General features: G+C 40.8%; 2 non-coding genes across 2 annotated transcripts; both read left to right on the top strand.

Moving 5' to 3' along the window:
* Nucleotides 1–5,454: 5,454 nt before the first annotated feature.
* TRNAV-GAC (transfer RNA valine (anticodon GAC)) lies at nucleotides 5,455–5,527 on the top strand. Its single transcript has one exon. It is a non-coding gene; the product is annotated as a tRNA-Val (tRNA).
* A 2,421-nt stretch (nucleotides 5,528–7,948) lies between these two features.
* TRNAV-UAC (transfer RNA valine (anticodon UAC)) lies at nucleotides 7,949–8,019 on the top strand. Its single transcript has one exon. It is a non-coding gene; the product is annotated as a tRNA-Val (tRNA).
* Nucleotides 8,020–11,769: the final 3,750 nt, after the last annotated feature.

Here is an 11,769-nt window from a genome sequence, read left to right on the forward strand (position 1 = left end):
GGTGAGATGATGTCGTCTCGTATTGACAGGGTTTTGCTTTCTTCTACCTTGCAGGGGACTGTCCAACGTTTCCGTACGTTGTGGTTTCCTGCTACAGATCACGCTTTATTGGGCTTCGACCTTACTCTGCGACCAATTGTCAGAGGTCCTAATTTCTGGCACTTCAATAACCAGTTATTGAGGGATGCCGAATATGTGAAAGCCATTAAGCTGTTGATCGCCAGAAGTCGTAGTTGGTCAGTTTATGGGACTGATAAAATTAAATGGTATGAACAATTGAAATGCGCGTTCCGTTTACTTACCGAGCGTTATTCGATTCTTCGTGCGCGGGCATCCCGTTCTCGCAAATGTCAGCTTGAGTCGTCCATCAATCGTGAGCTTCGAAAACTGACCCGTTTCCCTGGTAGATCTAAGGTCAAATTGTATGAACTTGAAGATGCATTGGAGACTTTGGATCACGATACCATAGAGGGGGCGAGGATTCGATCTCATATTCGTTGGTTTGAGGAGGGTGAGAGATCTACATCTTACTTTCTTCGTATGGAAAAGGTCCGTCAAAGCAGAATTGAGTTTCGATCCATGCTCACTGATAGGGGTGTGGAGGTGTCCGGTGTGGAAGATATCGCTGCTGTTTTACATCAGTATTATTCCGCACTGTACTCTAAGGATATCGTTCTGCAGGCAGACATAGATTTAGTTCTCTCATTTGTTGATCGAACTCTTTCCAGTGAACAAGCTAATATTTGTGATGCTCCATTCACGGTTCCGGAAGTTATCGCTGCTTTAGACAGTTTACCGCTGGGCAAATCTCCTGGTTTGGATGGTTTTACCTCCGAATTTTTCAAATATTTTCTACCTCTTTTTGTTGACGACTTTTTATCTGTCTTGTCTCAACTGTTTCACTCTCCACAGTTGCTCCGTACAATGTGTTCTGGGGTAATTGTTCCTATCCCGAAAGGGGGGGATCGACGGTTGGCGGCTAACAGCCGGCCTTTGACATTGCTTTGTACTGACTATAAGCTTTTGGCCAAAGTGCTGGCTCGTCGCCTTTCGTCTGTGATCTCAGTTTAGTTTCAGATGACCAATCCGGGTGTATACCTGGACGGGACGTTGCTGATACTCCGTTAACACTCGTTTTGCTATTGCAATCTTTAGCACGTACCGGCCAGGGTGGAATCTTTTTGAAGCTCGATCAGATGCAAGCTTTTGATCGGGTGGCCTCTGACTATCTATTTCAACTTCTTCTGCGTATGGGTTTTGGTTCTACTTTTGTTCATTGGGTTCGTCTTTGCTATACTTCTATTTCTAGTTGTGTAAAGTTTAATGGATTTCTCACTAATGATTTTGCTATTACTCGGGGTATTCGTCAAGGATGCCCCATGTCTGCTCTACTTTACGTTCTCAGTGTCGAACCGTTACGAAATATGTTAGTCCATAATGTACATATTACTGGTATTGGTGGTGATGTGCTACTCACCACGCCTTCACTTACTTATCAGCATGCTGATGATACCACCTTAACCTTACGAGACGCCGAATCTTTGCCGCATGTGTTGGATGTCTGCCAAATTTTGGCAAAGCTACTGGTGGGAAGATCAACTGGACCAAGAGTCAGGGTTTGTGGGTTGGGTGTTTGGCCTCTTCTGCAGACTTCGTCCTTGGTGAGTTGAGAATTTCCCAGGATCCTATTCGGATTTTGGGAATAGTTTTCCACTCTAATTTCGATGTGATGCTGCAAGATACGTGGCAGGGTGTATTGCGCAGGGTATCTCGTGTCTTGGTGTCGTGGCGATTTCGTTCTTTGTCGCTAAAGGGTAAATCTCTTGTGGTGAACTCCTTGGTGGCATCGGTGTTATGGTACCCGTTGAATATACTCCCGTTGCCAAGACAGTTTGAGGCTAGATTTCGCAAATGTATACTGGATTTTATTTGGCGGGGAGGTATACATAAAGTGGCATACGGTATTCTGATTCGGAGTTATGATTGTGGAGGTATCAACTTGGTTGATGTTAACACTCGTAAACTCGCATTCCGTTTGAAGTTGTTGCAGCGTTGTTTGGATGCTTCTTGTCCTTCCACCTTGCGACAACTTCTTTCTGGATTTTTTCTTGTTATGGTAATCTCTCTTTAAGCTTTCGGATTCTTCAATGCCGTATTTTGCCACGTTTTGTGAAATCGTTACCTTTCTATATTCAGGAAATGTTTCATGCCTGGAAGGTTCTTCTTGGGGATAAAGGGATTGTCCCAGCTCCTCTTTCCCCCCAAATTTTTGATGAACCTTTGTTTTCAATCCGGCTATTGTTGATGTTCGCCACCGAACATTTCATTTTCCTGAATTTATTAACGCAGGTTTGGTTCAGGTCCGTCATTTAATGTACGAGGTGCTCCCTGCTTTTCTTCCGGTGGGGCAGTGATTGAAATGTGTACGGACGCTGACCCGTTGGCCAATGCCCGCACAATTTTTTCACATTTTCATATGCTCAAGGAGGCGTTGCCTGTGGAGTGGTTGCCGATTTTGTCTACCCAGCCGGCTCCTCTTCCGTCGTCCACATGTGTTGTGGATTTATATTTTCTGCACCACTCCGATAATCGAGTTCATTTTCAAGGTTTATCTGTGCGGCAACTGGTGGGATATATACAGTTTTCACTCGCTAATAACTTCCCTGCTCCATTCTACTGGGGGGATATTGTTCCTCCTGGAGACTGGAAACGCATTCGTAAAACGCTTATTCTTCTTTTGTTGGTTTTTTTTGTTTGTGATGTGGATTATTTACTCTGGTTGCGGGCGATTACCACAAATATCAAGCTGATACATATGGACAGACATCCCACAGGGTTGTGCACTTTCTGTTCCCAGGCGCCAGAAACCATAGACCATCTGTTTTTCCAATGTCCTTTTGTACAGCCCTTGTGGTCATATGTATATAAATTATTGGCATTTTATTTTGGATGTCCCATATCAAACTGGGTATGGAGGAGATGCCTCTTAGTGGGATCTCATCCTTCGTTACCCAGGAGATGCTGGAACATATTCCGTTTAATTACAAGTTTGGCACGTCAGGTTATATGTTCTGCTCGTTCAGTTTCTTTGGCACGAAATCGCGTCATTCATTTAATTTCCATGTTTAAAGTGCGTGTACGGAGACATATATATCTTCATTATCATAGATCTTTGTTACATAACTCATTAAATGTTTTTTATTCTGTGTATTCTTATGTTGGTAGCTTGGTAACCCAAGGTGCCCAAGGTTATTTCTTGTGTACGTTGTTAAGATAAGTTGTTATTTCATTATATTTTTGTTACCAATGAAAGATCCATTGATTTCTTGTTTGTTAATGTTCATTATAATGTTTGTTGGATTACCTGCTGTTCCAATTACCTCTTTTATTTCTTTTCCTTAATTTTATTAACTTTGTGGTAATTTTCAGCATGGTAATCTACAGAGTTATTGTTACATGCTAATTCATTAACTTGTGTTTTATTTGTTGTATTTCTGTGTATACCCCCTCGTTGAGGTGGGATAAATAAAGAGAAAAAAAAAAAATCCGCTTAACACGCGGAAAGTCCCAGGTTCGATCCCTGGCAGGCACATATTTATTATTTAAATCGTTTGTTTCCTTTTAATTTAGTTGTTAAGAACGTGGAACGAAATTTTTATCATAAATTCAGTGTGAGAGCGTGAGACGGCTGCGAGATGTCACAGGATTTACACACTTTTTTCCTATACTTGTAACCACCTTCCGAAATTCGTATAAATGTTGTTTAATAAACCGAAAAAGAATCGCTATTGGTTTTGTATATAATACGTGCATGCCTGCGAAATTACACGTTTTCAATAGGCCTTCGTGTAATCGTATAACGTTCGACGAAGAATCTGACCAGCAATTTAGAACTCCAATTCAATGGAAAGGGTTCATGAGTTTTTTTTTTTATTTCAAATGCGTGAAGAGTGTGAAATGTCGATTCACGCGACCTTATTTTAAATTTAGGTAACGTACCTTCTTAGTTGTACAGGTAATATTTAAAGATCTCGACTCCGTCAGTGCTTGTTGAGAACAACTATTCAAGCTGTGACAACTAATCAACCTATATGTTTCGTTCTTTAACCTTTTGTTTTAAATAGCTATTATAACTATTGCATCGATATGCGAGTTATCATCTGCAACTTACTAGTGACGGAAAAGAGTTAATGCAATTCTTCAAAATCGTTCACCACCGACTGTTTGATGTACATTATATTTACCGATCGGTGGAATTGGCGATAATATCGTAACTTCCCTTACGTTTGACAATGCATACATGTTATTTGATTGGAATTGGAAATAAACGAACCACAGATAGCGACTCAAAGGTCCTAAACGCCATGTCTTGCCACTTTTACAGGGAAGAGAAGCGACAAGCTATAGAGATCATTGTTTTCTTGAAGACTACTTGTTCTGTTTATCAATTTTTGTCTGATTTTTTTATTTTTCCAGAATGTCTTCACTTAGTAAAGGCTTTTTTGCGATGCTTAATATCTTATTGTTGTTATCGAATCCCCTGTTTTACGTACTTATTTAAAAATTGTATTTCTTTCACTTGAATATAGTGAAGATTAAATAGGTACGAGGAAATTACGATGCCACGACAGCAGAATATTCATTATTCTGAAGTGTTTCCTGCTTCCAGGTGCAGCTGGTTCTTGTAAACGTTTTTGTTGAACAAGATTCTATGTTTTGGTAAAGTCATTTTCAACGAGAACAACGATATATAACCTTGAGATACGACGTAAGTCGCCAAGAGTGGAATGTTTTTGAAGAGAGTGTTTTTAAAACAGATGAGACCTTTTCTGCACATTAGACGTTTTCCCACCGATGTGATGTCCTACAACCCGCGACTGTCAACGTACTGTTAAAACAAGAGGGCCTTTACAAAATTATCATTTTAGGAGCTTGAAAGTCACCATGAAACTTTGTCGTATTGAACACCTTGAAGAAGTATTGTGCGAGAACGAGACATCAGCCAGAGTGCGATCATCTAATTGGTCGCAAGATAAGAAATATGAAATATTTTTCGGAGGATCCATAAGCATATAGAAGGATTTAAAAGACGTATTAAATCGCTTATTACGTTTTCGTGTAATAATTGTGATAAAAAAAAATTAAAGTTATGAAATTCTTCTGTTCAGTTTCTGCTAGAAAGAGAAAAGAATGAGTAAATTAAATTGCACGTTTAAGGGCAATTGAGCGAGGTGTGAAAACGTTGAATACTGTAGGCTCGAGGATGTCGTTTGAAGACACGTTAGCAGATTATCAAATTACTTTTGGGTTTGGTAGACAAGGAAGAGTGTTATTTTCTTTATGGTTATATGTAAAGCTGTCATTATATTTGTGTTTGTATAGTTTTCGAAATGAGATATTTTGAAACGTTGATGAATAATTTTGAAAACAGTAAAAAGGAAAAAATAAAGTGACGTGCTTGTGGTGTAGTGGTTATCACATCCGCTTGACACGCGGAAGGTCCCAGGTTCGATCCCTGGCAGGCACATATTTATTATTTAAATCGTTTGTTTCCTTTTAATTTAGTTGTTAAGAACGTGGAACGAAATTTTTATCATAAATTCAGTGTGAGAGCGTGAGACGGCTGCGAGATGTCACAGGATCTACACACTTTTTTCCTATACTTGTAACCACCTTCCGAAATTCGTATAAATGTTGTTTAATTAACCGAAAAAGAATCGCTATTGGTTTTGTATATAATACGTGCATGCCTGCGAAATTTCACGTTTTCAATAGGCCTTCGTATAATCGTATAACGTTCGACGAAGAATCTGACCAGCAATTTAGAACTCCAATTCAATGGAAAGGGTTCATGAGTTTTTTTTTTTTTATTTCAAATGCGTGAAGAGTGTGAAATGTCGATTCACGCGACCTTATTTTAAATTTAGGTAATGTACCTTCTTAGTTGTACAGGTAATATTTAAAGATCTCGACTCCGTCAGTGCTTGTTGAGAACAACTATTCAAGCTGTGACAACTAATCAACCTATATGTTTCGTTCTTTAACCTTTTGTTTTAAATAGCGGTTAGAACTATTGCATGGATATGCGAGTTATCATCTGCAACTTACTAGTGACGGAAAAGAGTTAAGGCAATTCTTCAAAGTCGTTCACCACCGACTGTTGGATGTACTTTATTTTTACCGATCGGTGGAATTGGCGATAATATCGTAAATTCCACTACATCTGACAATGCATACATGTTATTTGATTGGAATTGGAAATAAACGAACCACAGATAGCGACTCATAGGTCCTAAAGGCCATGTCTTCCCACTCTTACAGTGAAGAAAAGCGACCGCCTATAGAGATCATTGTTTTCTTGAAGACTCCTTGTTCTGTTTATCAATTTTTATCTGATTTCTTTATTTTTCCAGAATGTCTTCACTTAGTAAAGGCTATTTGCGATGCTTAATATCTTATTGTTGTTATCGAATCCCCTGTTTTACGTACTTATTTAAAAATTGAATTTCTTTCACTTGAATATAGTGAAGATTAAATAGGTACGAGGAAATTACGATGCCACGATAGCAGAATATACATTATTCTGAAGTGTTTCCTGCTTCCAGGTGCAGCTGGTTCTTGTAAACGTTTTTGTTGAACAAGATTCTATGTTTTGGTAAAGTCATTTTCATCGAGAAAAACGACATATAACCTTGAGAGACGACGTTAGTCGCCAAGAGTAGATGGTTTTTGAAGAGAGTGTTTTCAAAACAGATGAGACCTCTTCTGCACATTAGACGTTTTCCCAGCGATGTGATATCCTACAACCCGCGACTGTCAACGTACTGTTAAAACAAGAGCGCCTTTAAAAAATTATCATTTTAAGAGCTTGAAAGTCACCATGAAACTTTGTCGTATTGAACACCTTGAAGAAGTATTGTGCGAGAACGAGACATCAGCCAGAGTGCGATCATCTAATTGGTCGCAAGATAAGAAATATAAAATATTTGTCGGAGTATCCATAAGCATATTGAAGGATTTAAAAGACGTATTAAATCGCTGATTACGTTTTCGTGTAATAATTGTGATAAAAAAATTAAAGTTTTGAAATTCTTCTGTTCAGTTTCTTCTAGAAAGAGAAAAGATTTGTTTGTTTTGTTTTGAAATTCGCACAAAGCTACTCGAGGGCTATCTGTGCTAGCCGTCCCTATATTAGTAGTGTAAGACTAGAGGGAAGGCAGCTAGTCATCACCACCCACCGCCAACTCTTGGGCTACTCTTTTACCAACGAAAAGTGGGATTGACCGTCACGTTATAACGCCCTTATGGCTGGGAGAGCGAGCATGTTTAGCGCGACTCGGATGCGAACACGCGACCCCTAAGAGAAAAGAATGAGTAAATTAAATTGCACGTTTAAAGGCAATTGAGCGAAGGGTGAAAACGTTGAATACTGTAGGCTCGATGATGTCGTTTGAAGACACGTTAGCACACTATGAAATTACTTTTGGCTTTCGTAGACAAGGAAGAGAGTTATTTTATTTACGGTTATATGTAAAGCTGTCATTATATTTGTGTTTGTTTAGTTTGCGAAATGAGATATTTCAAACGTTAATGATTAATTTTGAAAACATTAAAAAAGAAGAAAACAGGAAGTGACGTGCTACTTTTTCCTTTCGGGATAGGTCCCGGCCTTTCTTTCCACTGCTGCATTTGCCTCCACCCAAAAGAACATTTAGTGAGACATTCCCCACCCAAAAAGTCAAGAATAATAACGATAATTAATTTATTGAAATAATAATAAAAAAACAAAAAACCCACCACTTAATCTTAATAACAATCCACGAAAGGGGACGAAGAGGAACTACAAAGTTCCTGAACACCCCGGTTGGAGAGAGAACTCTTCTGATTTCTCTGTCTCTAAACTGAACCCCTGCCACGTTAGTTTAGTTTAGTTTAGTTTTACTCACGTGCTTGTGGTGTAGTGGTTATCACATCCGCTTTACACGCGGAAGGTCCCAGGTTCGATCCCTGGCAGGATCGATTTATGGAAAGCGCCGGTTCTCGTCGTCGAGTACAGACGTGTTTTTTTCTATCTCTTATTTCTTTAGTGTAAATTTAACAGCTCAACCTAGTGAGCGTGTAGTTCTGTTTTTTTTCCTCGTTTATGTATTTTTTCGAGTTGTTTGACGATGTCTTCATCAACCAAGAAGGTCATGGAAGTTATGCATCGTACTGTTTTTGTGGAAACGACAACTTCAAGCCATGGGGACGTTATCCATTCTGTTATTTCTACTTTTGTTGCTGCTTCGGTCACTGCTGTTGTTCCTCGCCCGGGTGGTTATGAGGTAACTTTTGTTCTTCCCGCCGATGTCGACCTGTCTATAGATAATGGTTTAATTGTAAATGGTGTGCACTGTTCGGCTAATGGTGTCACTAAACGTACTATTAGTGTGTCATTTATGGACTTCCCGGAATATGTAGACGATGATACTATATTAAATAAACTTAAAGATTTTGATTGTGAAGTGAAAAGCCCCATTGTGTGGAAGAGGGACCAGGGCATATATTTAGGTATACGCCATGTTCGTGTGTCTTTCAGTGAGAAGTGTATCTCTTTGCCGTACGTAGTGAAAGTTTTTTATCCTTTGGGCAAAGCGGTAATGTTAAAAGTGAAGCATGATCGCCAGTCAAAAGTGTGTAATTTATGTTTGGGTGCGGATCATCTATATCGCGATTGCTCCCAGTTTATATGCCGACATTGTCATATGCAGGGACACGTCCGTCAACGTTGTCCCAAGCTTGTTGTTCCTCGAAATTCCTCTAGTGACGACCCTGAAGTGGCAACGCCTACTACTTCTAGTGACGCCGCTGAAGTAGTCACGGCTGCTCCCTTTCTTGCAGTGCCTCATGATGTTGACTCAATTTCTGTTTGTCCTCACGTTGATTCGGAGGTTCCCCTTTCAGGGGAGGCTGCAGCTATCCATTTGGTGGTGGAAGATATCTCTTCCAGGCGACCGACGGTTTCTGGTGGGGCCAGGGTACGGGCGAGTAGTCATCCCCCTGCTGGAGGACGCAATTTTGATCGTCACTTCCCGCCACTTCCGGTTAGTGGAGAGAGTACCGCCGGCGATGTGGAGGTGCCTCTTCCTCGTCGTTGGAGGTATGCTAGTGTGGTGGCAATGTCTCCTGGTGACACTTCTAAGAAAAGTGGACGAAAACGGGTGTCGGACGTGCCAATACTACGGATATCTCGGGCGAAGGCGGTGTCTCAGCCTTAAATGAGTTTGTTGTGCCAGTTTGTTTGTTTCAGTTAGTGTAAGACTGTCATTTATTGTTATTTGTACTTTGTGCATATTTGCTTAGATCTTTACATTTATTCTTTTTTTTTTTTGGTTTGTGACAGTTTCCTTTCAATTCTTGTACCTTTACTTTCTCTTTAGCATGGTACATTTACTGAGGGTGGGAGTTTTGAATTGTAATGGGTTGCGTAATGTTAGTAAGCTTTACTGGATTACTTTGTTACTAATTTTGATGTTGTTTGTTTACAGGAAACGTTTTTCACTCATGATTTTCATGATGTCGTTCTGAAATTTTGGCCAGGTGTAGCTTTTGTTAACAATTCTCCTTCCGGCCGACAAGGGGTTGCCATCTTGTTACAGCGGTTTTTGAGTGATAATGTTACATTCGTTTCTTCTGATGGGGTGGGTAGGGTTCTAACTGTCAAATTCAGTTTCGAGTCTTTCTCTTATCTGTTATCATCTGTGTACGCTCCTCGCGATATCTCCGAGCGACGGGAATTTTTCCAAAACTTGGAGTATTGTTTGGATGGTTGCACGGGATTGCTTGTTGTTGGAGAATTTAATTGTGTGGTGGATGTGGCACGTGATCGATTTCCGGTCCGTTTCTCCCGTGACGACAGCCGTTCGGCTTTTGTACAGTTTCTTCATAGGTTTGATTTACTTGATGCGCATTCACTCATATCGCCGACTACACCTGGTTTCACATGGAAGCGTTTTGTTAATGGTGAGATGATGTCGTCTCGTATTGATAGGGTTTTGCTTTCTTCTACCTTGCAGGGGAGTGTCCAACGTTTCCGTACGTTGTGGTTTCCTGCTACAGATCACGCTTTATTGGGCTTCGACCTTACTCTGCGGCCCGTTGTCAGAGGTCCTAATTTGTGGCACTTCAATAACCAGTTATTGAGGGATGCCGAATATGTGAAAGCCATTAAGCTGTTGATCACCAGAAGTCGTAATTGGTCAGTCTATGGGACTGATAAAATTAAGTGGTATGAACAATTGAAATGCGCGTTCCGTTTACTTACCGAGCGTTATTCGATTCTTCTTGCGCGGGCATCCCGTTCTCGCAAATGTCAGCTTGAGTCGTCCATCAATCGGGAGCTTCGAAAACTGTCCCGTTACCCTGGTAGGTCTAAGGTCAAATTGTATGAACTTGAAGATGCATTGGAGACTTTGGATCACGATACCACAGAGGGGGCGAGGATTCGATCTCATATTCGTTGGTTTGAGGAAGGTGAGAGATCTACGTCTTACTTTCTTCGTATGGAAAAGGTCCGTCAAAGCAGAATTGAGTTTCGATTCATGCTCACTGATAGGGGTGTGGAGGTGTCCGGTGTGGAAGATATCGCTGCTGTTTTACATCGGTATTATTCCGCACTGTACTCTAAGGATATCGTTCTGCAGGCAGACATAAATTTAGTTCTCTCATTTGTTGATCGAACTCTTTCCAGTGAACAAGCTCATATTTGTGATGCTCCATTCACGGTTCCAGAAGTTATCGCTGCTCTAGACAGTTTACCGCTGGGCAAATCTCCTGGTTTGAATGGTTTTACCTCCGAATTTTACAAATATTTTCTCCCTCTTTTTGTTGACGACTTTTTATCTGTCTTGTCTGAACTGTTCCACTCTCCACAGTTGCTCCGTACAATGTGTTCTGGGGTAATTGTTCCTATCCCGAAAGGCGGGGATCGACGGTTGGCGGCTAACAGCCGGCCTTTGACATTGCTTTGTACTGACTATAAGCTTTTGGCCAAAGTGCTGGCTCGTCGCCTTTCGTCTGTGATCTCCAGTTTAGTTTCAGATGACCAATCCGGGTGTATACCTGGACGGGACGTTGCTGATACTCCGTTAACACTCGTTTTGCTATTGCAATCTTTAGCACGTACCGGCCAGGGTGGAATCTTTTTGAAGCTCGATCAGATGCAAGCCTTTGATCGGGTGGCCTATGACTATCTATTTCAACTTCTTCTGCGTATGGGTTTTGGTTCTACTTTTGTTCATTGGGTTCGTCTTTGCTATACTTCTATTTCTAGTTGTGCAAAGTTTAATGGATTTCTCACTGATGATTTTGCTGTAACTCGGGGTATTCGTCAAGGATGCACAATGTCTGCTCTACTTTACGTTCTCAGTGTCGAACCGTTACGAAATATGTTAGTCCATAATGTACATATTACTGGTATTGGTGGTGATGTGTTACTCACCACGCCTTCACTTACTTATCAGCATGCTGATGATACCACCTTAACCTTACGAGACGCCGAATCTTTGCCGCATGTGTTGGATGTCTGCCAAAGTTTTGGCAAAGCTACTGGTGGGAAGATCAACTGGACCAAGAGTCAGGGTTTGTGGGTTGGGTGTTTGGCCTCTTCTGCAGACTTCGTCCTTGGTGAGTTGAGAATTTCCCAGGATCCTATTCGGATTTTGGGAATAGTTTTCCACTCTAATTTCGATGTCATGCTGCAAGATACGTGGCAGGGTGTATTGCGCAGAG

The sequence above is a fragment of the Tachypleus tridentatus genome, chromosome 13 (genome assembly GCF_004210375.1).
Source record: "Tachypleus tridentatus isolate NWPU-2018 chromosome 13, ASM421037v1, whole genome shotgun sequence".
Lineage (NCBI taxonomy): Eukaryota > Metazoa > Arthropoda > Merostomata > Xiphosura > Limulidae > Tachypleus > Tachypleus tridentatus.